The sequence below is a fragment of the Chrysochloris asiatica genome, unplaced genomic scaffold, assembly GCF_000296735.1.
Source record: "Chrysochloris asiatica unplaced genomic scaffold, ChrAsi1.0 scaffold00036, whole genome shotgun sequence".
Taxonomy (NCBI): Eukaryota; Metazoa; Chordata; class Mammalia; order Afrosoricida; family Chrysochloridae; genus Chrysochloris; species Chrysochloris asiatica.
This window is the reverse complement of record NW_006408554.1, coordinates 19519893-19546877: the sequence shown is the minus strand read 5'-3', so window position 1 is coordinate 19546877 and position 26985 is coordinate 19519893.

Below are 26985 nucleotides of genomic sequence, written 5' to 3'. Positions count from 1 at the left end.
TCCTATTGGTAAATCCAAGACCTGTCCCTGTTTATGATCAGTTACACAAAATTGTCTTCATTACCTTTGATATTGCTTAATTCATAGACTGGTAGAAAAATCAGCTCTTTGAGCCATCTGATTTTTGTGTGCAATGCTATTGACACCCATTGAGCCTAAAGCTTGTGGAGACCAAGATGTTTCTTAAAATTGCAAATACAAAACCATGTGAGATCCCAACTTCAGTAGCTATCTATCACATCAATGGTAATTCTGTGATCTTGTTCTACCAGTTTTTGGACTCAGCCACTGTTTCTTCATTTGTTGAGGTTGACAGTCTTCCCTCGCTTAGTTCATTTTTGAGGTCTTCTTGATCTTCCTTAAAATGCCTGATCCATCTAAAATTTTTTGTTTTATGTAGACAGCACTTCTGTAAACTTGTTGCAAAGGTTCAATGATTTGGGAAGATATCCATTCGAAAGCTGTTAAAAATTTGACAATAGCCCTAAATCGTTCTTTTCCATGGCACAAAAAGTACTCTTTGTTTGAAGGTACCCTAATGAGAATAAGAAAATTGTATTAATGACAGAGATCCACTAGTTCAGAGACATGTTTAAACATGTTTTTCTTAAAAAAATAAATCCATGCGTGTATGAACAAGAATCCTAGTAGCAATACTTTTTTTAATTACCCAAATATATATTAAATATTTACTATATATACTATGTGTGAATTAACAGCGTGAAGTGAAAATTACACTAAAGTTTCCATACATTATCTCTTTATTCAACATATACTGAGTTTTACAATTACTAAGCACTGGAGCTCTGGTAGCATAGTGGTTACGAATTGGGCTGTGAACCGCAAGGCTGTGAACAAGCATTTCGAAACTACCAGCTGTTCCACGGGAGAAAAATGAGGCTTTCTGCTCCTGTAAAGATTTATGGCCTCTCGGACACCCCTGTGCACGGTTGCTATGTGTCAGAACTGACTCCACGGCACATAACAACAACAACAAACACTGGGGAAACTATAGTGTTTGAGTAGGGAAACATGCTATAAAGAATAGTTAACATGAGTTTTGAAGAAAAACAAAATTGAGTACCTGGAGTGTTATTTCAAATGGGGTGTTCAGGAAAGCCCTCAATGGATGTGACATGTGGCTGAGGCCTACATGAGGCAAAAGTGCCAGCTATATACAAATGGGACTAAACAACACATCCAAAGGCACTATATGATGTAGGCATAGTTCTACGAGGCAGTTCACATCACTGTGCCCAGTAAGGGAGATCACAGGGATGTGAATGTACCTATCTGAGGTTCTACAGCTAGAAAGAAGCATAACCAATCATTGCTGTTGTTGTTAAGTGCCTTCAAGTTGGTTTCAACTCACAGCGACATAGTATGGTGTTTCTGAGGCTTTAAATCTTTGCAGGAATAAAAGTCTCATCATTCAGACTTTCTCAGAGTGTATGGAGGGCTCGAACCACCAACCTTGCAGTTTGCAGTCCAGTATCTATCTTATGGCACCATCACACTACCATAACCACCCTGATTAATTGTTATACTTAGGTGCCTGCACTCCAACTCCTCTCTAGTCTCCTCTTTTATAGTTCATTCATTTATAGTTCACTGCTCTCTTCTCATTCCCTCTCCTAACCCTTACAGTAAGAACATTAATCACAGCATTTAGATCCAATTTCTTTCACAAAAGTTTTTTTTTTTGTTTTTCATTTAAGCATCTGCTTTCCCCATCTCCATCTCCAACCTTGATAGAAGGGGCTAGTATTATTTACTTTTGCAAACCTAGCAACTAGCACAGCTCTTTACGAAATAAACGATCAAGAAATGAATCGATTAAGAAATATTTGACCCCCTCCATACTAGTGGTTACGAATTGGGCTGTGAACTGCAAGGTCAGCAGTTCGAAACTACCAGCTGTTCCATGGGAGAAAGAAGAGGCTTTCTGCTCCCATAAAGATTTACAGCCTTGGAAACCCTGTACAGGGTTATGAGTCATAACCGAATCCACGGCATGTAACCTATACATAGAGTATACAGGGATGGACAACTTGGATATTGACTACCCAAAATGCGGTGGTGGGGAATTACAAAGGCAAGAAGTGACTGGCTTACAAGCTTTCAAGAAGGAGTCTAGATCCAGAGGGCATGGAGGAAGGTAGCATCTCCACTGAGTAGTGTCCAATCTGTCTGGGTAGGGCTGATGAAAGGAGATGTGGATAGGTCTCTTGTGATATAATATCAGGACTGACTGTGAGAGTTGGAAATATAAAGTAGACATTTTGTAGCAAAAGGAGGGGAGTGATTGATTTCGCATTCTAGGAGCAGAGGTCCCTGGGACCATCATGGGACCCTACCCAGAGAGGCAGTGATGCCAGAGATGGAGGCAGAGATGATGTGGAGAGATGGAGTGGCTGGGGACTTTAGACCCAGAGAGGGATAGGGGCTGTGTGCTGATGACCAGGGGGCAGGCTTGCAGGGTATACCCTTTGGTTGGTTGATTATGCATGGAGGGGATTGTAACAATGACAATGAAATGATGTAGGATAGGATGAGTGTAAAGCTAATGTTCTCCCATATAAACTATCACATAATTCACAATAAAACATTAAAAAAAAAAAAGAAACATTTGAGAGAGGGATGGAGGAAGTATGAAAACCAAGATAAAAAGGAACAAGGAGTTAAGGATGCAGCTCAAATTAGAAAATGAGAAGACAGCAGAGAGAAATAAATGTTGCTTCACATAATTCCTGACTTATTACTAGATTTGTGTTATCTTTACTTATTCTAATAACTTTCCACTGAAAACCAAATTCATTGTAATAGGCTTAGGGCTGTGGGCTAATGCGCCGGACTGTTCAAGCTCACCAGCTGCTCCTTGGAAACCCTATACAGAGTTACTATGGATTAGAATCCACTGACAGCATTTAACAACAACAAACAACAAATTATAAAAAGAAGGAATTCCAATCTGGGACAATGGTTAGCGGAGACAGTGGGGAAGGTGAAGTGCAGAAGGGGCCTCTAGTACCCTGAAATCATACCACATGGAGTACCTACTCTGGAAGGGGGCTCAGCATGAATTGTTGTCTGTATTCCCCTTATTAGGGAGCAGATAACTTCACTGTAGAAAAATGTTTCCTGCTTCCTAAATGTTAGCATGGTGCATGTGTAAGTCAAATGACTGGAGAGTCAGATTACCTGGCTTTGCATTCCTGTCCCTCCACTCATGGAGACCCCTGTCCTATGTTTCTACATATTCACAAACCTGTTTCTGTCTAGTTGACTTGAACTTATTAAATTCAGGTGTCATAGTAGAATTGTGCTCCATAAAGTTTTCTATGGCTTTCTTTTTGGAAGTCGATTACTAGGCCTTTCTTATAATGTGCTTTGAGTGGTCTCAAACCACAAACCCTTTGGTGAGAGAGCAGTTTAATCACTGTACCACCCGGGGACTCTGCAGACACTCACAGTACCCACTTTGTAAGGTTATTGTGAAGACCGAATGAGTGAACACACAGAAAATACTTAGTGTCTGACATATGACAAGAACCCAATGCATGTTACCTGCAAATAAAGTGCTTCTTAAATAAACAACTAAAACCATGGAAAGTATATTGGCATGACCATAATTTGTAGCAAAGTGTCATTATATTATTATCATCATCATCCATTGCCAACTCTGGAGATAAAAAGGCAATAATCGTTTATGGAAGTGACAGAGGATTTGCTCCTGTCCTCTTCAGTTGACAGCTTTCAGAGGGGTCAAGACTGGTCTGAGGCTTATTTCAGTGTGTTTTCCATAAGTTAAATTACCTGTCTGGGTCTATTTTCTACTTTTTTTTTTTTTTCTTTCTCCCTAATAGTGATGGGTACAAATATATGTAAGAGAAACATAACATCATAATCCTTGATCATGGATGTTTGAAAGTTTGAGTTAAAAAATTAAAGGCTTCTGACTCTATTTCTCCCGTCTCTCCCAAGATAATGGGCATAATCATAACAATGAAAGATCTTGATCCTTTTTTTGACTCAAAAACATTTCCTGGAAGGTAGAAATGTTTTAAATTAAAAATACAGGTCCTGAAAGGAACCTATCAAAAGAGCTAGTTAATTGCAAAACATAACGGTGAATGGCCTGAAAAAGAGTTTCTGTCTGGAGCCAATGTTTTCTAAACGCAAAGACCTTTTGCCTTTTCTTACCAACCTACCACCAAGGATCAGAAGTACAGCGCTGGGTTAGAAACAGATGGTCTCAGGGCCAAATACTGAAGAAAGCCTCTTTCCAGACTATTGGACGCGAGACTTGTTTCCTACCTTTCTGGTGTGCTCTTGAGCTACATGTGCGGTTCCACCTGGGCAACAATGTGCACTGTTTGACTTTCAGCCCTGATGAGATTTACTACTGTGCAGTACTCATCTGCTCTATTCTAATAAGAGGGAGCAAGCAAGAGAGTCTCAGTCTCCTAGGGATTCAGGGGGAGAAAGACCTGGACATTCAGCATTCATTACTTGATTTCATTTCCAAGCCTTTCTTAAACAATTTATTTGTCTTTGGGAATCATATCGATTCTCACCCCTGAAACATTATTCCTTCCCAGAAATGACCACGCATAATCTTCTTTTGGGTCTAGTTTTCTTCACGACTGAAAAGGAGTTCTGAAGCCTTTTCGTTGAGAATCCTAGCCTGGGTTCCTTCGCCGCCGCAACGCCAGTCCACACTCCAACTCCTCGTAACTTTCCCTTCCTGGCTCCAGCAGAAACGCCCTTGGGCAACCGTCTGCAACATACCGGAGCAACCTAAACCCCTGAGGCATCGGGCCCAGCTCTAGTAGGGCAGATTAATCTACGCAGCACCTGCTGTCCGGCTCATCCAGTTCTGTGTCTCTGTGATTCCCCGCCTGCGGCGCACGCAGCCCAAGTCCCTGAGCTCCGCCTGGCGCTTCGCAGCGCTCGCACACGCTCGGTTTCTCCCTTCTGGACCTGCCTCTTAGGGCACCCAACCTTCCACCTCCCTGCCTTTCCACTGTCCAAGCAGTTCAACTGGACTCTGCTCCCGCTTTGCAGACGCCTCTGGCAGCCTCCCAACCCCCAGCACAAACCCTGGCGAGAAACCTAGCTGGGTCTCTCCAGCTAACACCCATTACTGTGAGGTCTCCATCATCACCCGTCCCAGTTCAGATTCACATTCATTCTCATTTCTTCCCTCTCCTTTACCCACTTCTTCCAGACGCCTAACCCTACAGGCCGATACTCCCAAGGGGCACTCCCTCTCATTCATACCCTCCTTACACATACACACATACACACACACACACACACACACACACACACACACACACACACACACACACACACACACACGAACGCACGCGCGCGCACACACATACACCAACCCAGACAGCCCACTCCACTTTACAGACGCCCACCTCTCACATATTCCCCTCCCCTAAACATTCACCCACTCACCATCTGCAGCCTCCCTTCTGCGCCCCGCCCCGCCGGCCCGCTTCCCCCTCCCCAAGAAGCCGACCCGCACAGTGGGAGACAGGGACCCCCGCCAGACGGCCGCTCGGGTCGCGCGCGCTGCACTGACCTCGGTCCTCCTGGCCCGTGAACTAACAAAGGAGGCGTTTGAGCCCCGACCCGCTAGTAGCGAGCGGTGGCCGCGGGGGCGCCACGCTTGGTCCTAGCCGGCCCAGGCGCTCCGGGCGGGGCTGCTCCGGACTCTGGAGGCGGCGGCGCCAAAGGACGCCAGTCTCTCGCCGCTATCCGCTTGGACGCCGCCGGCACTATGGGCTGCTGCACTGGGCGCTGCTCCCTCATCTGCCTCTGTGCGCTGCAGCTGGTGAGTGTCCCGCGCGCCCCCGCAACGGGAGGCCCTCTCTCCGGAAGGTCCCCACTCTGTGACCAACCTCCCCGGCTCCCACCGCGGAACCGCAGCCTGGGACGGACTGGCTGGCGGGCGGCCCCTAGCTTCCCATAGCCGCAGCTTATTTTCCTTGTTCCTCCGCGGGTTCTCTCCTGGTTGCCTTTGCCTCACTGAGAGGGCGCGGTCTCTTTCCCTGTCCCACAGCACAGGGGTTCAGCGCGCCCCTGTAGGGAGTCGCCATGTGGTCCAGGGGCGCTGGGGAAGGAGCGGTTTCCCCGCCCCTCCGCTGGATACCTGGCCGTAGCACCCTGCGCATTCCTGCTGAAGTTTTACGTGGGCTGTGGGCGCTTTCTTCTTGGGGTATTTTCCTGCAACGTTGCTTAATTATAAGGTGCTTGTAATGCTCAGCTTCTGAGAAGGCAGAAGCAGCCTCAACTGTCTTCAGAGAAAGGTGGTTATTACCTTTAGCAGGTTGCAAGCAAGTGGTAGAAGCTTATCAGACCTCCAAGAAGGAGGTCTGGTTGTGTGGTTTGAATAGAGTGATTTCAGCCACTGCCCTTGCAATTCCACTTTTGATTTTGTTGAAATACTGCATGTGCAGACAGCGACAGACTGATAGCTGTCGTTACAGGGAAGAGAGTGAATGGCCCAGTTGGCAAGGTGGCTTGCCGGGGGAGTGACTGTAATGTGAAGTTAGGATGAAACCAGACTGGAGAGAAAAAGGCCTTTCAGAACAGAGTGAATGCACTTCCTAAAGCTCTTCCTATCATAGGTCCCACTGGGATCTAGACTGAACCTGTGGTCTATTCTAGGGTCACTTGAGGTCAAGGACACAGACCTTTTGTGTCAGACTTTTGTGTGTGAGAGGTTAATAGACAGCTCCCTGTTGTTACACTTAAGACAGATTGTGTAGATGCTATGCCAAGCTTTCTTCAATGCGTTATATTGTGTTAAAAAAAAAAAGTCACGAACATCTAACTAGATCTTTTCACAAGAAGGAGAAAGCTTTTCAATGAACTTCACTGAGCAGTGGCAACCCTTGTTAGACTTATTAACCGAGGGATAAAATTATGATCTTTCTATAATAGTGTTTTCTTGTATGTTTTTAAAAGGTTTTGTTTTTCTTTTGTTTTGGTGCTTAACTGTCCCATGAAAACCTCACTTTAGATGTATCTTCATTATTTACATAATTAATTTACATATTCATAGATTTGAAATCACTGTTTTTCTTTTATTCCATGAAACAGTCCCTTTTGCCCTGTGAAAAACTTTAATGGATATATTTTTACATTATTTTCTTGAAAAAAAGTAACTTAAAAAAATCTAGTTGGTTTTAATGTTGTCTTTTACTAAGAAAAGAAGGTTGGGAGATTTTAGAGCTATTGGAAATGGACATGACTTCAAGTCAGAAAAGCTGAGTATGTGTTTAGTCAACCCTTGAGTAAAAATGGCTTGATGACATCTGACCTTTTCTGACTTCGAGAGGGAAATAGAGAATCACTATCAATATCAGCCAAAGGCTGATTCATTTGAGGTGGATGCAGGTCAGAAATGCCTCATCTCTCCAACCTTTTCACCAACCCTGAAACTAGCCATCATCCCCAGGCACTCTATATTTCTTGCAGTGGCTACACAGAATTCACAATATTCAGGATTATGGGGTTTATTAGGGAAGTAACAGGTTACAATTCAGGATCAGGAACAACTCAGAATACAGTTCAGTTAGGGCAGTTTATCAGCTTCTGGACTCCTGCCCTGATGCCTGGCCTCTGCTCTGCTCCACCAAGTGGAGCTCTTTGGCTCTGCTGACAAGTCCACCAGGAAGCCTCCTGTGCAAAAGCACTCAGCTTTCTCATTTCCTCGGTGGCAAGTCTTGCTCTGCCAAAAAGTGCTCTGAGGTACCTCACTCTTTCAGGAAGCCTCCTGCCTGGAGGCTGTCAGATTTCTTGCTTTGTGGGTCACTATGCTCACTAATGCACCAGACTGCAAAGTTGTTTGAACTGCAAGGTTGGTGGTTCAAGCTCACCAGCTGCTCCTTGGAAACCCTATGCTGAGTCACTATGGGTCGGCATCGACTTGACGGCACTTAACAAAAACAAAATGCTCACTATAATCACCGTGCTCCATGGTTTAGGAAGCTTGCTGCACTGTGTCTTCCCAGTCAGTCTGTTGGTTCTGCTGCTACAGTTTCTCTGTTGCTAATTCTTCTTGTCTTTGTACCATCTTCAGTGGTGTTCAGGGACCCCAGGTCTAAAGGATGTGCTCCACTCATGGGTCATCCTTTTTGATGGTAGTGAGGTCCCTTGGGTGCTCTGGGATGGGCTGTCTTTTAAGCCTAGCAGGATGGCAAAACTGACCAACACTTTTATCAGAGTTTCATGCCTTAATTGCATGGTTCCACGCAGTCATTTTGTAGGCATCATAAGACAGAGCTGGGACAGGCTATGTAAACGTGTATTCATGGCATTGCACCTTGATTTTGCAAGATCATAGGTAGGCACACTGGTGTGCATAAGCAACAATGACAGTTACCTTATGGAGATAATATGTAAAAGTTATTTATGCAACAAACTTATCATATGTTTTTGGCTTTTTTTCAGTTCATCAAGCATTTATTTATTTATTTATTTATTTTGGTGGGTAGGGAGGTGAGGGGATGTACAAGAAACATTCAGGAATATATAATAATTTAAACAACCAAAGTGCACGTTCTGCAAGCTCAATATGTTTTTTTAAAAAAGTAATATGATACTTAAATGATAATGCTTTTGGGGTTCTAGCCATTTGTTTGAGTGCTTCTATTCTTCATGTATACCTTCTTAATTGATTATTGTTGTTAAGTGCCATTGAGTAGGTTCTAACTCATAGCAGCCCTGTGTAGGGTTTCTGAGGAGCTACTGGTGGATTTGAACTGCCAAGATTGTATTTTGGAGTCCAGTGCTGATCCTCCAATGCCACACCAGGAATCTTTCTAAAAATACATTTATTCTTCAAACATGGTTTTAAAATTCCATCTTCTTTGTGAAGTCATTGCTGGTTCTCCATATGAAAACAATCACTTCTTTCCCTTTAACTTCTTAACGTGTTACTTTTTCTCTGTTGTAACACATTTTGTTGTCTCTTAAAGTATCTTAGATTATTTGTATATATTTCTCATCACTAGACTGTAAGTAATCTGAGGATAGAGTCTAAGCAATACATATGCAATCCTTACAAGTCTTTAGTACTCATACTAGAAGCTGAAACATACTTTCTGAGTTTATAATGGATGGTGACTAATGTTTATAGTTCCTATATGGTTTTTGCATAAGCACCATTTATTTTACTCCTAAAATTATCCTTTGAGGAAGGCTTCCATTCTACCAGTTTACAGATGAGGTAGATGATAAAGAGTTAACCAACTTTTCCAAAGTCACATTTCTGGATAGTAGAGACAACGGGTGCTGGTAAGTATCAAATAACTGGATCTAAAAAAAATACGAAGTATTTACATTATTATACCATATGTTATAGATTATACATGTATAAAGGATGTGTAGCCATCAACTGACAATAATAATACAATAAGCTATCTTCTTATTATAAATGCCGTTTTGTTGTTGTTAAGTGCCATCAAGTTGATTTCTACTTATAGTGAGCCTACATAGGGTTTCCGAGGAGTGGCTGTTGAGTTTCAACAGCCAGATTTGCGGTTCAAACTGACCTTGAGATCCAGTGCTTATCCTATGGTGCCACACCAAGACTCCATATAGCCAATTAATTCTTATATGGTTTTACGAAATTTGACAAACTCTTGGTATTGTAGTTCTGACATGAGTTCTGATAAGTATTTTCATTTACCTTAAGGAGCAAGAGGAAAGTGAAACAAGGAAAACAATGTTGGAACTCTGTTTCTTCATTAATGCAGTAAGCAGGTTCTTTGATGAACTGGATATTGTTGTGTGCCATCTAATCGATTCCAACTTACAGTGACCCTATAGAACAGATTAAAGGAGTTCTGGTAGCGTAGTGGTTACGAATTGGGCTGCTAACCTCAGGGTCAACAGTTTGAAACCACCAGAGAAAGATGACGCTTTCTGCTCCCATAAAGATTTACAGCCTCTGAAACCATGTACAAGGTGGCTATGAGTTGGAATCGACTCCATGGCACATAACCACCACCACCATAGAACAGAATAGAACTGCCCCACAGGGCTTCCTAGGCTGTGATTTATACAGATGAAGGTCACCAGATATTTTCTACCACAGAGCTGCTGGTGGGATCAAATTGCCTCCCATCAGCAAAGCATTTAACCATTGAGCCACCAGGCATCATTGATGAATCAGATAGTTTTCAAATGCTAGAAAGACAATCCTCAATTTTGGGGGGTGTTATTCACAACAGAATGCTACAGTCCTGACACAATTTTAGGCTTATTAAAATTTTCTTCATAACTTTCTTAAGTCTACACAGTCAACACAATAATAAGTCAGATCCTTATTTATAGCAGTAGTCAATTTCTTTGTTGTAAATACTTCCACTTTGGCCAATTTCAAGCTAATTATATGATGCCACTAATGTGGAGGAACTGATGCACAGCAGTTTAGTATTTCCTTTAGCATTTCAACCACACAGGGAAAATAGAAATAATCTTAAAAGTATATATAATAGTAAAATGATTATGAAAGGCTGAATTTAGAATATGTAGTACCTTGTTTTTAAGGTGATTTATTTAAAGTTTATATAGTTGAATTTGAATAATGGCTTTGTTCTACAATAGGTTCACAAAATTCCTGAAAACTTAACAGACTCTTTGAAGCCCTATGAGCCTGTTCTAATATACTGTTGGTAAAAGACCCATGTTTCTCAGATCATGTGCTTTTACCACTGAAACCAGCTGTCTTTGATGTTTTCATTTAAAATATATATATATTTATTATTTCTGCTCCCACCAACTGTTGGATGGTGGAGGTTATGAAGCAGTAAATAAGTGTGTCTGAAAATATACATTTGCTGAAAAGACTGTGAGCTAATGACTAAGCATTGACTCTGCAGGTCATTAAAAAGATGGGAAGGTTAGCCTCTTTAAAAAGTTAAGCAAATCAGATGGGAGGTACCATCAGAATCAGATGGGAGGTACCATCAGAATGTATCATTTTAAGCTTTTGGATGTTCATGATTTTGGGTTAGCCAAATTCCTAGTGTTGCTCCTTCCTACTATCTTCATTCCACTGTGCTGGCCGTTTTCCATCATTACTTTTTCTTTCTGCTTCTACCACCTTGAACATTTGTATGGTTTGTCCCAGATTCCTGCTCCTGATTTGGTCTGATGAATTTAAAGGGAGGGTGAAAGCATGCCCAAAGAAAGCTATGTGAAGTAAATACACTTTTCATTCTATTCACAACTGTGTAGCTAATCCAAGAACCTTAAAGTAGATTTTTAGGGGTACTTTTGGCTTTGCTTCTTATATAATGTGTATTCTGTGATCAGATGTGTATAATCTAGAAATGTAAAAAAACAAAACAAAAGCCAAAATCTCATTTAATCATAAGCTTTTGTAAATTACTTTAAATTATCACATGCAAACATAGCTTAGTTGCATGCTTTGAAAGTATAAAGTGGACTCTACTTGCCTTTACTTTCTTCTTAGTGATGTGTTGTATTTATATTCGCTCAGATTTTTCCTGCAGGGAGCTTTAGATCTCTTCCTAACATCACAGAGACTATAAGGCATTCCTAACGAAAATTTGTCCCCGGATATCATTATTGCTGGTGATATGATGGTGGCGTTGTGCCCTTGGGGAGGTATATTGTATGCACATACTTCATAGAAAAATGAAAGGCATTTTACTTTTAAAATCACTGTGTGTAATGAGTGCAAAAAACTCAAAACTCGTACTTTACATAGTTATAGTAGCAGAAACCTTTAAAAGAGTTATAGAACACGAACAGCTTTTAGCATATAAATGTGTTGTATCTTTCCCATGTTAAGGAAAAGTATCTTTTTTATAAAACTTCTCACAATGAAAACCAAGTTTGATTCATTTTTTCTCCATACCATGTTCCAAAACCCTCTTGTGAACACATCACTGATGACAATTTAATACTGAAACAAAATGTATTGGAGGTGTCTGGATGGTGATGATGTGGTAGTGGTAACAGGTTTTTAGACTACATGCTATGAAATGTACCAGATAATTAATGGTAAATGCAAAATAATTTTCTTTTACTGGGTGGGTATAAGGAGCCCTGGTGATGCAGTGGGTGTTTTCAGTTGCTCACTGAAAGACCAGCAGTTCGAATTCACCAGCCTATCCATAGGAAAGTAGGAAGCAGTCTGTTTCCCTAAAGTTTACAGCCTTGGACACTCAATGGAGAAGTTCTACTGTGTCCTATAGCATGTGTATGAGTCTGAATCTGATGTAGGTAGATACACTGATATCTGGTGTAGGTAGATACACTGATTTTTTTGCTTTTTAATATTCCTTTCCCTTCTGTGCAAATTAATTCTTAACCATTTAGTGCCGTTCTCTGTCTATAGTTAAATATTATGGTTAATCTAATGTAACTTATAAAAGGTTGTTGTTGTTGTTAAGTGCCATCGAGTCGATTCTGACCCATAGCAACCCTGTATAGGGTTTCTGAGGAGCAGCTGGTGAGCTTGAACTGCCGACTGGGAATTAAAATAATGAGACTTGTTATAATATCATTGGTTTTGGAAGTCTTTATATATTCTGTGTTAATGACTTTCAGTACATTCAGATTCATTAGTGTCTCTCTTGATATCTAAGTTACCTTCAGAGTCCGAAATTCACTTAAGAAATATTGGATTCCTGTGGCGTTTTATTCTTAATTTTCATATGACACTAATCACATTTGTTTATATTTTTGTGTACATGCTATTTATTTTGATGGATTTTAAGTCCACAAAGGGCAGAGATTTTGAGTCACTCTCACTACACCCTGTAAAGATTAAACACCTAGTAAATATTTGAAGAATAAATTAATGTATAAATGAATAGCTCAATTTTATTGGCAATTTTTTTTAATATCCCAGGTATTGTTCTAGGCACTTCATGAAATCATGTGATCTTCATAACCAATCATTTTAGAGACTCAGAAATGGAGACAAAGGCAGTTCAAATAACATGCCCAACACCAACAACCATTCAGAATTCAGAGCTAAATCTTCTCTCTCTCTCTATCATGTTCTGTGTTTTCTGTACTTGAATTAACCCACCCATTGCCATTGAGTAGATTTTGGCTCCTAATGATCCTATGCATTTCCAAAGAGTGCTTTGTGGTTTTGAACCATAGACCTTGCGGTTAGCAGTCCAGTGCTTATGCTACAGCAAATGCCATACCAGGACACCAGCAATTCTATAGAGACCCTATTTGTTGTTTTTAAGTGCTGTCGAGTTGGTTCCAACTCATAGTGAGCCTGTATAGGGTGTTGGGAAGCAACTGGTTTCTTTGAACTGCTGATTTTTTGGTTAGCAGTCCAGTGCTTATAGTACAGAATAAAGCTGACCCATAAGGTTTCCCAAGACTGTAATCTTAATAGCAGCAGATTGCAGTCATTCTCATGTAGAACGGCCGATGGGTTTGAACTGCCATCTTTTGGCTAACGTTGAGTACTTTTAACCATTGTACCTTGTTTCAGGGCTCTTTGAAACAACCAATGACATTCAGCAAATATTTATAGAGTCTCTATGCAGTGTTTGGAATCCTTGGGTGGTGCAAACAGTTAAATAATTTCGGTTGATGGTTTGAATCTACTCAGAAGTGCCTCAAAAGAAAGACCTGGTAATCTACTTCCAAAAACTTGTGTTCCCATGGAACACAATCTTTCACTGACACATGAGGGACCTTTAAAAAGCACATGGAAAAATTCCCATTATCTTTGAATTCCATTCTTCCACAAACTTTTGAAGCCCCCTTGTCTGTGAGTTGGAGTTAACTTGACAGGAACTTGTTTTAAACACTGGGTTTGAAAAAGCAAACCCACTGCTACTGAGCCAATTCCAATTCATATCAACCTTCTAGACTGTTTCCTAGACTGTAAATCTTTTTGGAGCAGAACACCTCATCTTTCTTTCTCAGAGTAACAGGTGGGTTTAAACAGCTGATCTTGCAGTTAACAATCCCGTGCTTATCCTTTAGGGCCACCAGGGCTCCACAGGTGTATACAATTCAACTGTAGACCTGCTGTTATGAAGTTTACACCTGAGGAGAAAAGGGTTGCCAGTTAACACATAAACAAAGATTGATTATAGCAGTGGGTTTGATTTTGTTGTTTTTTTTTGCCACAGTCAGCCCAAATCCAAGTCCACTTTGAACATTACTTTTTTTTTTTTTTTTTCCAAATTACCAACTTGGACTAAACCGAATTAACCAAATGTATTTGTACGTTTGACTCTGTCAGCTTTGAATATTCCTTTTATCTTTACATGGCTAATTCTTGGTGGTTCTTTCAGTTTCGGCTTCTAATTCCTGGTAGGTCTTCACAGTCACTGATTCTCAGGTCCCTCTCTGTTGTTCTTGTTAAGTGCCATCAAGTCGATTCTAACTCATAGCAACCTTGTAAGGGTTTTTGAGAAGTGGCTGATGAGTTTGAACCACCTGCCTTGCAGTTAGTAGTTAATCAAACGCTTATCCTGCCGTGCTATATGGCTGGCTCTTTTGCTATTTTTTCCGTTTTAGTTTCTAGCTTGTGGCAAATTTTCACCATCACCCAGGCTAAGACCCCTCTGCTTTTCTCTATACGCCATCCTTTTCCTTTCCTCAGGTCGAAAAGCTTTTGTTAGTGTTTCCCATATGGGCATCTTTGGTTGAGCGATGTAAGAATACTCATGGTAGTTTTTGAAAGACTGTGCTAAAGCTCTAGCTCTACCTTATTACTGATTATTAATATTTTGGAGAATGACGCAAGAATTTTAAATTACCAAAAGCTTCTTGTGTGATTGTGAGGTAGACTGAGGTTTGTGTACTTTTGTTCTAGTGAAGTTCTCTGGGTCAGAAGAACATGAAAAGAAAAGACCATGAACAACTTCTAAGGTTGGAAGGGACACACAGGGTTTTAGTCTTGTAGGATACCTCAGTTCATGCTGTCATGCTGGATGTGTTTAAGACTTTAGGATGTGTTAATTCTCTTATGGTAAGTTTGTTGTTCAGTGCTGTTGAGTTGATTACAACTCATTGCAACACTGTATAGGTTTTCTGAGGCTATAATTCTTTGTGGGAGCAGAAAGCCTCATCTTTTTCGTACAGAGTGTCTGGTGAGCTCAAACCACCAACCTTGTGGTTCACATTCCAGTGCTTATCCTACAGATCCATTGTGCTCCTCTTGGTGAACTTTGTTTTTGATGTTAAGTTCATTGAATTGATTCCAACTCATAGTGGCCATGTATAGAATTTTTGAGGAGCTACTGGTGGGTTTAAGCCACCCCCCTTGTGGTTCAAATGGATTTTACGTCCAGTGCTTTACCTTAGTTGCACACGAGGATTTCATGGTAAGCTTGGTTTCTTTGAAATTATGGAGTTGACCTAACAAGTTCCTGAGGATTGTGGTTCATCTTCGAGATGGTTTTATTGTTGTTGTTGTTAGGTGCCATCAAGTTGGTACCAACTCATAGCGACCCTATATACAACAGAACGAAACACTGCCTGGTCCTGGGCCAACCTCACAATTGTTGCCATGCTTGAGCCCATTGATGCTGCCACTTTGCCAATCCACTTAACTGGGGGTCTTTCTCTTTTTCTCGGACCCTCCACATTACCGAACATGATATTCTTCTCCAGCACTTGGTCCCTCTTGACAGTATGTCCAAAGTATGAGAGACGAAGTCTGGACATCCTGTCCTCCAAGGAGCACTCTGGCTGCACTTCTTCCAACACAGCTCTGTTGGTTCTCCTGACAGCTCATGGCACTTTCAGTATTCTGCTCCAACACCATAACTCCAATGCATCAATTCTTCTACAATCTTCCTTATTCACTGTCCAGTTTTCGCATGCATATGAGATTATTGGAAATACTATGGCTTGGATCAAGAGTACCTTAGTCCTCAAGCTGACATCTTTGCTCTTCAATACTTTAAAAAGGTCTTGTGCAGCAGATTTGCTTAATGCCATATGTTGTTTGATTTCTTGACTGCTGCTTGCATGAGATGAAGGCTATGTTATTCTCTCTGAATAGGCCCATCACTAAAATTGCCTGTCATCTGCATGTCTGTCATTTCATGTCTTCATGCCAGGTTACATGCTTTCAAGATGAACAATAATCTTGGCCTTTTCTTCCCCTGGGCTATGTTGACAACTTTGATTAGAGATGGAGTCCAGATAGTAGCCAATAAGGAAGTGGGCCAGATGTCCCCTGGGAGCCCATGTCAACACTGAATCTATTTCCTTAGCCAAGGACAATAGAGAATCACTCTGCTTTTATAAAAAGTGCCCTGGAATTCATAGGACTTGATTTCAAGGTTTACTTGTTGTAAATGCTTACAAGTTTCTTCTACAGGTCATTTAAATTAAAATGATTTTAGACCCTGAAGTATGTTCCTACGTCTGTTACACAAATCAGTCCAAATCCTTAAACTTGTAGCTCTAGCTGGCATTAATTTTCATATGCCCTTCTGCTAGATATATATATAAAAAGTTCTGCTGTTCTCAAGGTTTATATGTCTTTGTCATATAATCTATCAATTCTATACCCTAAGGCCTTCTTTTCTTGAATGACAGTTAGATAGTTCACTTTTCATTTTATTTTGGTTATTATTTCAAATTCTTCAAGCTAACTTTTGATTTGTCTCTTCCAGAACAGACTGAACAATTATTAAGATTATTCAGGGAAAAGTTTCAAATAATCTAAGCAAAAGAAATTCTGAATCCATATATCTTAACATTTTAGCATTAGAGGAGACACAGTCATATAAATTTTGCATGGCTTGTTTTGCAGGGGTTTGGATGAGTGAGCTGGAAAACGAACAGATTTGTAGCAGGGGCATTTTAACTCTTTATTTTGTTATGCATGTTGTTTTCATCAGGTGAAGGGCTGATTGCTTAAGGAATTAGTATATCATTGTTTAATACAAACCACTCATTAAAGATAAAAATAAAAATCTGAATGGAAAACACACAAGATAAGGACTTTCAGGATGCAATGACACACAAATAGGAGCATCTATCTTTCTTTCTTCCCAAGCTCCCAATGTCTGAATGAAACCACAATGCTATTGTTGTTAGCTATAATCAAGTTAGGCTCCCCCGCTGCCTGCTCATGGCATCTCCATGCACAACAGAACAAAGAGCTTCCTGGTCCTGTGTCAGCCCCACAATCGGTTGTAGCTCTGACCTTTGTGATCCATTGGATGACTTCACTTGCTGATTTTTAGAATTAGATCTGCAGGCCATTCTTGCTAGACTGTCTTAGCTTTTAAGTATTGCTGAAACCTCTTCAGCATTATCGCAAAATACAAGCCTTTACTCTCAGACAGGTAATTCTGTGTTTGAATTGAAGCAGGTCTTCCGAATGGAAGAAACCACCAATGTTCCATCAAAACAATAATAGTGGTAGGAGGGAAAAAAGAAAAGCAATGGAGCAAACAGAAGATCAGAAGGTTCGAAGAATCTGGGAAGATCATAGACTGGCTTGAATCTAGGACCTCACAATAAGGCTATATACTGTACAAATGTGTTCACGTGTTGGGGTGAAACCTAACACACAATCTGCTTGGAATGGGGTTAGAAAATTGGGATGCTTTTAAACATTATGTTGAAAGAGATAAGAGCCTCATATCATTGTGAGATGATATGCAATAGAAGAACAAATATATTAATACATTTACAAGTAAAACTGATTAATGTTCATGTTATTGATTATAGTTTAAGCAACAATGATACTACAAAGAAAAATGTAAGTGATTTTTTTTTTTTTGCTTATTTTGGTTTTCTTAATATATTTTGTTTGTTACACTTTAAAACAATTTTAGTATTATTTTGAGGAAATTAGATATGTTCAAACATTATTTTGTAGAGGTCTTTAACATCAATTTTAGGGAGACTATTTGACAGATACTTTATAAGGTTGAAGTAGAGTGTCTTCCTTAGGTGCATCAAAAATTCACTCTTTGAATTTCCATTAACACAAATTGGTGTCAATATGTATGAATCTTCATGCTTCTAACACTTCAACAATGATTAATATTTAAAATGCCAATTGATGTTATTGCAAGAATTATCAAATTTATATTTTCAATTTGATGTATTTTGCAAATCATAAAATGAAATGGAAGCTAGGTCCTGATTGCCCTTTACTGAAACATTCTTATCATCTTAGATCTGGTTAAAATATGTTGTTATTGTTCTTAAGTGCTGTCAAATCGGTTCTGATTCATAACCAACTGTATAGTATTTCTGAGGAGCACCTGGTGCATTTGAATGGTCACCTTGCAGTTCAAATTGACCTATAGAACAGACACATATGCATATATATGTATATATATGTGACATGTGCCATTTCAACATTTAAAAAATATACAATTCAGTGACATTAATTACCTTCATCGTATTGTGCAATTCTCACCACAATCCATTCCCACATTTTTATGTTATCCTTAAGGGAAGCTCAATAGTCCCTAAGCAGTTAGTGGATTTGGAAGGGAAGCATCTGTCCATTGGGAAAAGGAGATGAGACTGAATGCTGGTGGACTGCAGGGGTTAGGGTATTGAAAAGGATTTCAATGAGACCCCCCAGTTGCTAATGGAAGCAGAATTAAACCTTTGGATTCTGCCAATCTAGTATGTGTTTCTTTGCTCTACTCCTCCAAGTACTTGCATTATGAATGTTTCATACAGAGGCCTGGTCCCTTTCTTCACAAGAGACATTACAACAGGAATTTAGCTATCAGATTCTCGTAAGAGATATGAATTCACTGGATGTGATGATAAGTCATAAGTATATTTCTGGCGATCTCCTTCCATTTCGGTAATTAGAGATGTGGTTGTACTTTGGTATTGATTAATAAGTAGTAGGTGCTCGCCTGTGGAAAGTCCCAGACTATAGAAGTGGAATAGTGACATTGGTTAATTAAGGTACAAAGACAAATGTGCTATTTTCATATCATTATTAAAATGATAAATACAAAATTCTCTCAAATTTGTATTTAAAATATAAATTCTTGATAAGGAAGCTCTTTAAAATTGTACTTTACGAAAAGTAACATATCTTAGATTCTAAAGAGTTTCAAGAAATCATCTTGGAGCCCCGGTAACATAGTCGGTTACGTGTTGTGCTGCTAACTGCAAGGTCAGTAGTTGGAATCCATCAGCTGCTCGGTGGGAGAAAGATGAGACTTTCTGCTTCCATAAAGATTCACAGCTTTGGAAATACTGTACAGGGTTGCTATGATTGGGAACCGACTCAACCACACATAGCAGCATAAGGAACAGCAAGAAATTATTTAGACTGGTCTTTAGCTTCAAAACAAGACAGTGAGTGAAACTTCAAATACTGGAGATTCTCCTATTGAGTCTTAAATATCTCTGAGAACAACGAATCACAATCTCTCTCTTAGTCTCTGGACCTTCTTACAGTTAGCAAAGTCCCTTTGTCTAAATCAAATTTCTCTTGCTTTGATTTATATCCTTTGAGCTATACATTTGCATTTTTTCCTGGATGGTGAATAGCAATGTTGTGCTGAAGCTGAGTTGTACCAGCTCAGAAAGGTTCACTTTTAACTTTCTAGGAATTTTGTGAGCCAGTTGTTAAACACAGCATTAATTAAAAATTACTTCTGTAAACTTAAATTATATTTTAAAAAGGTTGTACATATTCAAAACTCAACACCCCCTAATTGTTTTATCTGCATATTGCTATTATCTGTGCTCTGGGGGCTAGGGGAGTCCTGGTGTGGTGCTGTGGGTTAATGTGTCAGACTGCAAAGCCGTATGAACTGCAAAGTTGGCAGTTCAAGCTCACCAGCTGCTCCTTGGAAACCCTATACAGGGTCTCTATGGATCAGAATTGACTGGACAGCACTTAACAACAACAACAACATGCTCTGGGGGCTAGTCTCTATTTTTGTCTTTATGGTAGGAATTCTGTTTAACAGTGTGCTATTAAGTCTTGTTGTTGTTGTAGTTAAGTATTGTTGGGTCAGTTCCAACTCACAGTGACCCTGTATAAGGTTTCCAAGGAGCAGCTGGTTGGTTTGAACTACTACCTTGTGATTCTCCGTCCAGTATTGATCCTACAGCACCACACTGTTTTTCAGCTCTGCATTCAGTGACATCACACTGGTAGATCAAAATGTTATGGTGGAAATAGCTATATCATAGAAACACACTGATCCTACAAATCAGGCCCCTCAACCCAAAGCCGTTTGAACCGCAGAGTAGACAGTTCAAGCTCACCAGCTGCTCCTCGGAAACCTATACTGGATCACTGTGGGTCGGAATTAACTTGATGACTCTAACAACAACAACAACATATGATTTAAGTCATCAGAATGTGGAAATGTGGTTAATATAATTTGTGTGTTTTTATGCACATGTGTGCATGCTCTAGTTCATGTACAAAATCTTCAGACTGAGTTAAAAGACAGAACGGTCTCAGGTAAAAACTATTATAAAGAGCAATTAAATAAATGAGGGATTTCTTGACTGTCATTGTGATTTAGAAAATGTAATCCAGATGATTTGAGGAGTTAAAAGAAGCACTGTAACTCTTGGCAACATCTTTTTTCTTTTTTGTTGCCATTTCTGTTGGTAGAAGGTAGCGTTCTTCATGATTGATATCTATTTTTAGAGTCCCTCAGGAGGCATCCCAATTCATGTTGAAATAAAAGAATGAAATGCAAGCTTTCTGTAGATCAAATATTCTGCAATATTTGCATGCTCTATTTTCTTTAACAGATAAACTACTCTGGCAGTGCTTTCTCACTGTCTAGCTGTAATCTGATAATACCACCAGTACTCTTACTCACAGACATCCTTACTCTTCCTAAGTGTGTAAGGCATTGCTTCTTTTCACTGTCTAAAGTGGACTTCTTCCTTGGCCTTGGAGTAGATGATTGTCAAAGATCTGCCTATTGAAGCCATATCACTGATCAAGCAGGGCCAATTAGAGAGAAGCAGTAGATGAAGCCGTTGTGAAGTGCCATCAAGTATTTTCTGACCCATAGCGACCCTGTAAAGGGTTTCTGAGGAGCAGCTAGTGAGTTTGAACTGCTGACCTTGCAGTTCAAATGGCTTTGCAGTCTGGAAATTAACCCACAGCACACACACTAGGACTCCAGATGAAGCCATTAGGAGTTCTGTAAAGATCTCCTAGCAACTTTTTCATCTAAAGGAGAGCTGTGGTTGGAAATACACAGATGGGGGTCATCCTCGGGCATATATCCTTCACACTCATGGGTTCTGTAGAAACATTTCACAAATAGGAGACATTATGTAACATTTCACAGACCCTGCATCATTCAGAGGAGCATTGGTTATCTATAATTAATGTGTTTGTTTTTGTAGTCTATAAGTGTCTTTATAAAGGCTCTTTAACTTTTTCGTTGCTAGTGGTACTTGTATTAAAGGGCAGATGTGTTGGGGGTTTTGTTTTAAGATATAAGTAATGTCATGATTTGATGTCTGCATTTTATTTCAGCACAACTGCAAGTCCTGCATATTGATTTTCTTCATACATTTTTTTTCCTTTTTAATGACAAACTAGTTTGGTAGTTGCAAAAATCTACATGGATTGTAATTCAAGATACTATATTATTGTTCCATTACATTTAAAAAATACTAATATTTTCTTATTCGGAGGACATTGCCAAGACTGGAGAGAATTGTATTTCAACTTTTTCAAGCATCTAAACATTGTATTTATTTTATTTTTACTTGTCATGAAACTTAATTTGATTTTGAAACGTTGCTTGAATTGCCTTTCTACCAACAAAAGCTTTACAGTGCCTTTTATGGAATGCGTGTTAGTCAAAGCTTTTTTAATAAATGCAGATACATTGATTTGTATTTTGCATTATATTTAAGTAAGAGGTGATTTGATTTAAGCATCACCTGCAGTGCTGTGTGCTTTCCATAACCCAAAATCAAAAGAAAAGCAATTGAGAACCATTACCCACAGGTCCTGGAATTCTACCTCCAAAAGTTTTGCTGCTTTGAAGCTAAGCTTTATTCCAAGTGCTTGAATGAATACTTGAAGTTTCAACATTGAGAGGAATTATCCCTGGAGGGCAGAACTAGTTCTCTATGAGTAACATCTAACATGATACAGTGAAATCAGTTGAGCACTGTGGTTCTGTAGGGTAAGCACCAGACTGCTAACCACAAGGTCAGTGGTTCCAGCTCAACAACTCCTTCTCAGGATAAGCATGAGGCTTTCTCCTCCCACAAAGATTCACAGCCTCAGAAACCTTATATAGGGTTGTTCTGAGTTGGAATCAATTTGAAGGCACTTAGGAAATGTAACCAAGTTAGTAGATGATAGCAGTAGAAAATCAGATGACATTAGAAATATGTTGTCCAGGTTGAACTGAATGATAGTGCTGTAAATTGCAGCAAGTTTTATAAGTTTCATCTGGAAACCCAAGGACAATAAAATCATTGAACGTTTCTAGAAGTTCCTGATATTTGGACTTAGTTTTATTCTATTATTTTTATAAATAGGAGAAATGATGTTTGGGGCAAGATTCATATGCTACATATTCATATGCTAAACTTCAACATGTGTGTAATGATGACAGTTTGCAAGAAAGTCCTATAGATGATGGTCTGCACTGTGAAAGGCTGTAGACAAAGGCTGTATCAGCAATTAAATAACTTTTAAAAAGGTGAATATTAGAAAGTATAAATAGCAACATGATATGTAGGAATCTACTCTTTTCAGCACTAATCAGATATACTTAAATAAAGAAATTTGATCATTTTATATCTCTTATAGTAAAGTACCTTGCAAAATACATGGAAAGACTTGAAGTGAAAATGTTTTGATAAATCAGAAGGGAAAAAAGGAATGAATGATTTTTAACCTGATAGTATATTATTGGTATATCAAAAAGGCTGACTCAAAATCTTTTTTTTTACTTGGTAAATACATGCATACAAACCTTAGACAGTTTAACATCCTTTACCTGTACATGTCAGTAACATTACCTGTGTTCATTATGTTGTTTAACCACACCCTTATTAATTTCTAGTTTATACCATCACTTTTAACAGGTCAATGTCCCCTTTCTCCTTCCTTCTATTCACCTTGAAATCACTACTAAACTTTAGTCTCTATACATTTGTCAATTCTAGGTGTTTCATATCAGTGTCATCATAAAATATTTGTCATTTTGTAACTGAGTTATTTCTCTCAGCATGTTTTCAAGCCTCATCCATGCCATAGCATGTATCAGAACTACATTTCTCTTATGGGCAAGTAATATTTTGAAAAGGAACCCAGGTGGTGCTGTGGGCTGCTAGCCATCAGGTCTGAGGTTTGAGCCCACCGGCCTGTCCACAGGAGAAAGATGAGATTGTCTATTCTTGTGAAGATTTGCAGTCTCAGAAACCCTTTGTTTCTTCAGCCCTTGAATCATTATATTCACCCCAATTGCTTTACCAATACTGACATTCAGGATGTTCACTTGCTGTTGTCTTTAGTGCTTTAATTGATTACCATTAAGCCTTTAAGTTAATCATATATTTAAGTTTATTTTTTGAGAAGCAGGAAGAATGAAAGATAATTCAACAAGATTGCTTACTAGAGAAATTTTGAAAATAAGTTCCTTGTGACTTTATATCCACTTGGGTCCCTGGTCTTTTCACTGATTTACAAGTTCTCACAACTGCTAAGTAGTGACTCTATGCTAAATTATTGAAGGTAGCCTATAGATTCAGTAATCTGTGTCTGATGTTAGTCTGACACCATATTTAGCAGCACCTGTTACTTGTACTGCCTACATCTGTTTCTAAAGACTGGAAACATCCAGACCTAGAGGTTTATATACTGACTTTCATTACACTGTATTCTCACCCTGTAAACTCCAGCTGTAATTTGATCTGCTTAGCTGTCCATTGCTATGGTAAGATATTTACCATGGAACAGGTGTCTGAGCTGTTGCTTCTGTGACCACAATCTGACTGCATCGCACTATGAATCTCTTTCACCATTCTATTTCAGTGAGTGTGGTGACATAACGTATGGAAGCTCTCAGAGGCCACCTGGAGCAGCGTTTTATGATCTACTCTTTTCCACCCATATGGTTGGTCAAGGAGCCTTGTGACAGGCATAAAAGAAAAGTGATGCCAGAAACCTGTACCTTATAGCAACAAAGGGTGGTTAAATATTTGCATAAAAGATGTCTTTACGGAACATGAGCTTAACATTAAGTTAGGTTCATGAGCCATTATTTCTTAATTGTCTACTTCCCATTATTTAAAATTGCTACTAGGGGTTTGAGAGTAACCTGCTCCAATTGCTTTTCTCTCCAGCTGAACTTGTGGCTGTGATTAGAATTTTTCTCTATTACGGAATGGCAGGCATAGGAAAATTCTGTAATGCTTTTGTCTGAACAAGATGTGTTGTCAAGCTTATGGAAGATGATTTTGGAAATGATTTCTGTGAAAATGTGAAGATTAGATTCCATTGGGGCTTCATGTTTATCCCCAAACCAGTAGATATAGCTGTTGTTGGAGGCAAAGAAATAAACCCTGAAACTTTCAATGAACATTTGTAAACACATATTAGGTAGATGCCACTTACAAACCAAAGATCTTTGATATTTATATTTGTAATGTTGTAAAATTTAAATATAGCAATTTTACTTAAATTGGAGATTAAATACATTCTGTATTTAAATTACATCTTCAAGGTAGTTCTCTTGTTTTATTCACACCTATGTATTTTACTTTATAAAAACAGAATCTCTGTAAAGCTTTACATGGTAAAAAATTTTTGGCTGAGTTTTTCTCCAGTATATATTTCCATTTAGAATGTGGCATCAAAATTGTAATCAGGAGACTTCAGATTTAGGGTCAGAATAAAATATTAAACATTTCAAAACCTTTAATTTTGTGTATGGTGCCTTCTTAGTCAGTTTGGCTTGAGATTAAAAGTATGTGAATGTCCTTGGTCTCATATATGCAGTGTGATTTTCTGCATTTGTCACATATGGCTCCGGGGCAAATGAACATCATTACTGTTACCCTTAAGGATCTCTGGTAGGGTAATAGTTACCAGTTGGCTGCCAATCACAAGGTCAGCAATTCAAAGCTACCATTCAAAGTCATTCTGCTGTGGAAAGTTGAGGCTTTCTGATCCCATGAAGATTTGCAGCCTCAGAAACGCTATACAGGATCGCTATGAATTGGAGCTGATGCCACAGCACATAACCACCACCACCACTGTACCCTTCCTCTCCCTTTTTGCTTTTTTCCCTCCTTACTTTCTCTTCTCTTTCTCTGATTCTTGCTCTGTTTCTTTCTATTTATTTATTTATAAATTTATTTATAAATGTTTTATTGTGAATTATGTGATAGTTTACATGGGAGAACATTAACTTTACATTCATTCTATCGCATATCGCTCCATTTCCATGGATACAATCCCCTCCATGCATCATCAGCCAACCAAAGGATATACCCTGCAAGCCTGCCCCTAGGCCATCAGCACACAGCCCCTCTCCCTCTCTGTGTTCAAAGACCCCAGCCACTCCATCTCTCCATGTCATCATCTCTGCCTCTATCTCTGGCGTCATGTCACTGTTTCTCTGGATAGGGTCCCGCACTCCGCTCTTCTCCCTTGATGGTCCCAGGGACCTCTGCTCCTGGACTGCGAAGTCAACTCCCCTCCTTTTGTTCCTTTACATTTCCAACCCTCACAGTCAGTCCTGATAGCAATTATTCACTATTGTGCCACATGAGTGTGATCCCCATCTCTTTTCATCAGCCCCTCCTAGACATATTGGTTAATACTCAGTGGAGATTCTACCTTCCTCCACACCCTCTGCATCTAGGCTCCCTCTTAAAAGCCTGTAAACCAGTCACTTCTTGCCTTTGTAGCTCCCCCATTTTGGGTAGCCAATGTCCAAGTTGCCCATCCCTGTCTACTCTGTGTATGCAGGGGGTGGAAATGATCCTCTCTGTAAAGATTTGTTCCCTCTTTTGAGCTACTGCATCCATAGGTGTAGGTCAAGTCCATTAAATTGTATTAGATCTCTCTTTTTTCCCACTTCTTTCTTCTTCTAGTTGAGCTCTGATCATCCAGCCATTGAAGCCAGGTCAAGTGGGTATTATCTGTAAGTGTGGGTGTTCTTGTACATATGCTCTCTCTTCTTATCAGCTGGACACTTCATTCTCCACTCTAGTCCTCTGTGTCTCTTTTACTGACTCTGGGCACAGGAATCCCCAGATCTTGTCACACTGCTGGCCAACCCAGGTTCACAGGAATGTGTTGAATGTGGTTGGACTTAGCTCACAGCTTCATTACTGTTTTTCGATCACTTGTCCTTATCTGTGACCAACGTGGTCACCAGTCAGAGCACATGTCTGCTTGTTTATTCCCATTGAGTCTTAGTCTTGAAAGGGGGTTTGCCCTGAGGGGACCCGACCACTTGTCTTGATGTCTCCTGGGCAAGCAACTTACTTGTTCTTTTTGGACTGTTGTTATTGTTTTGTATCCCTCAATTTATTTTTGTTTCCCCCTGTCATTTCTCCCTTATTTTTACTACTTTCTAATAAAGAAAGAAGTCTTGGTGTGGTACTGCAGGATAATGCACTGGACCCCAAGGTAGATTTGAACAACATCAGTGGTTCAAACCTCACCAGCGCTCCTCAGAAACTGTACACAGGGTCACTGAGTTGGAACCAACTCAACAGCACTAAACAACAACAACAATAAAGAAAAGTTCATTTGGAAGGTTAATATTACCCTCCCCCAACCTTAATGCTAATTCATTTCTGATTAACTCACTCCACCAGCATGATAATTTGTGATTATTTTTAGGACTCTGTCTATTAGTTTAGAATCTTGGTGTGGCACTGTGGGTTAATGTGCTGGACTGCAAAGTCTTTTGAGATGCGAGGTCAATGGTTCAAGCTCACCAGCCACTCTTTGGAAACCCCATACAGGACTGCTAT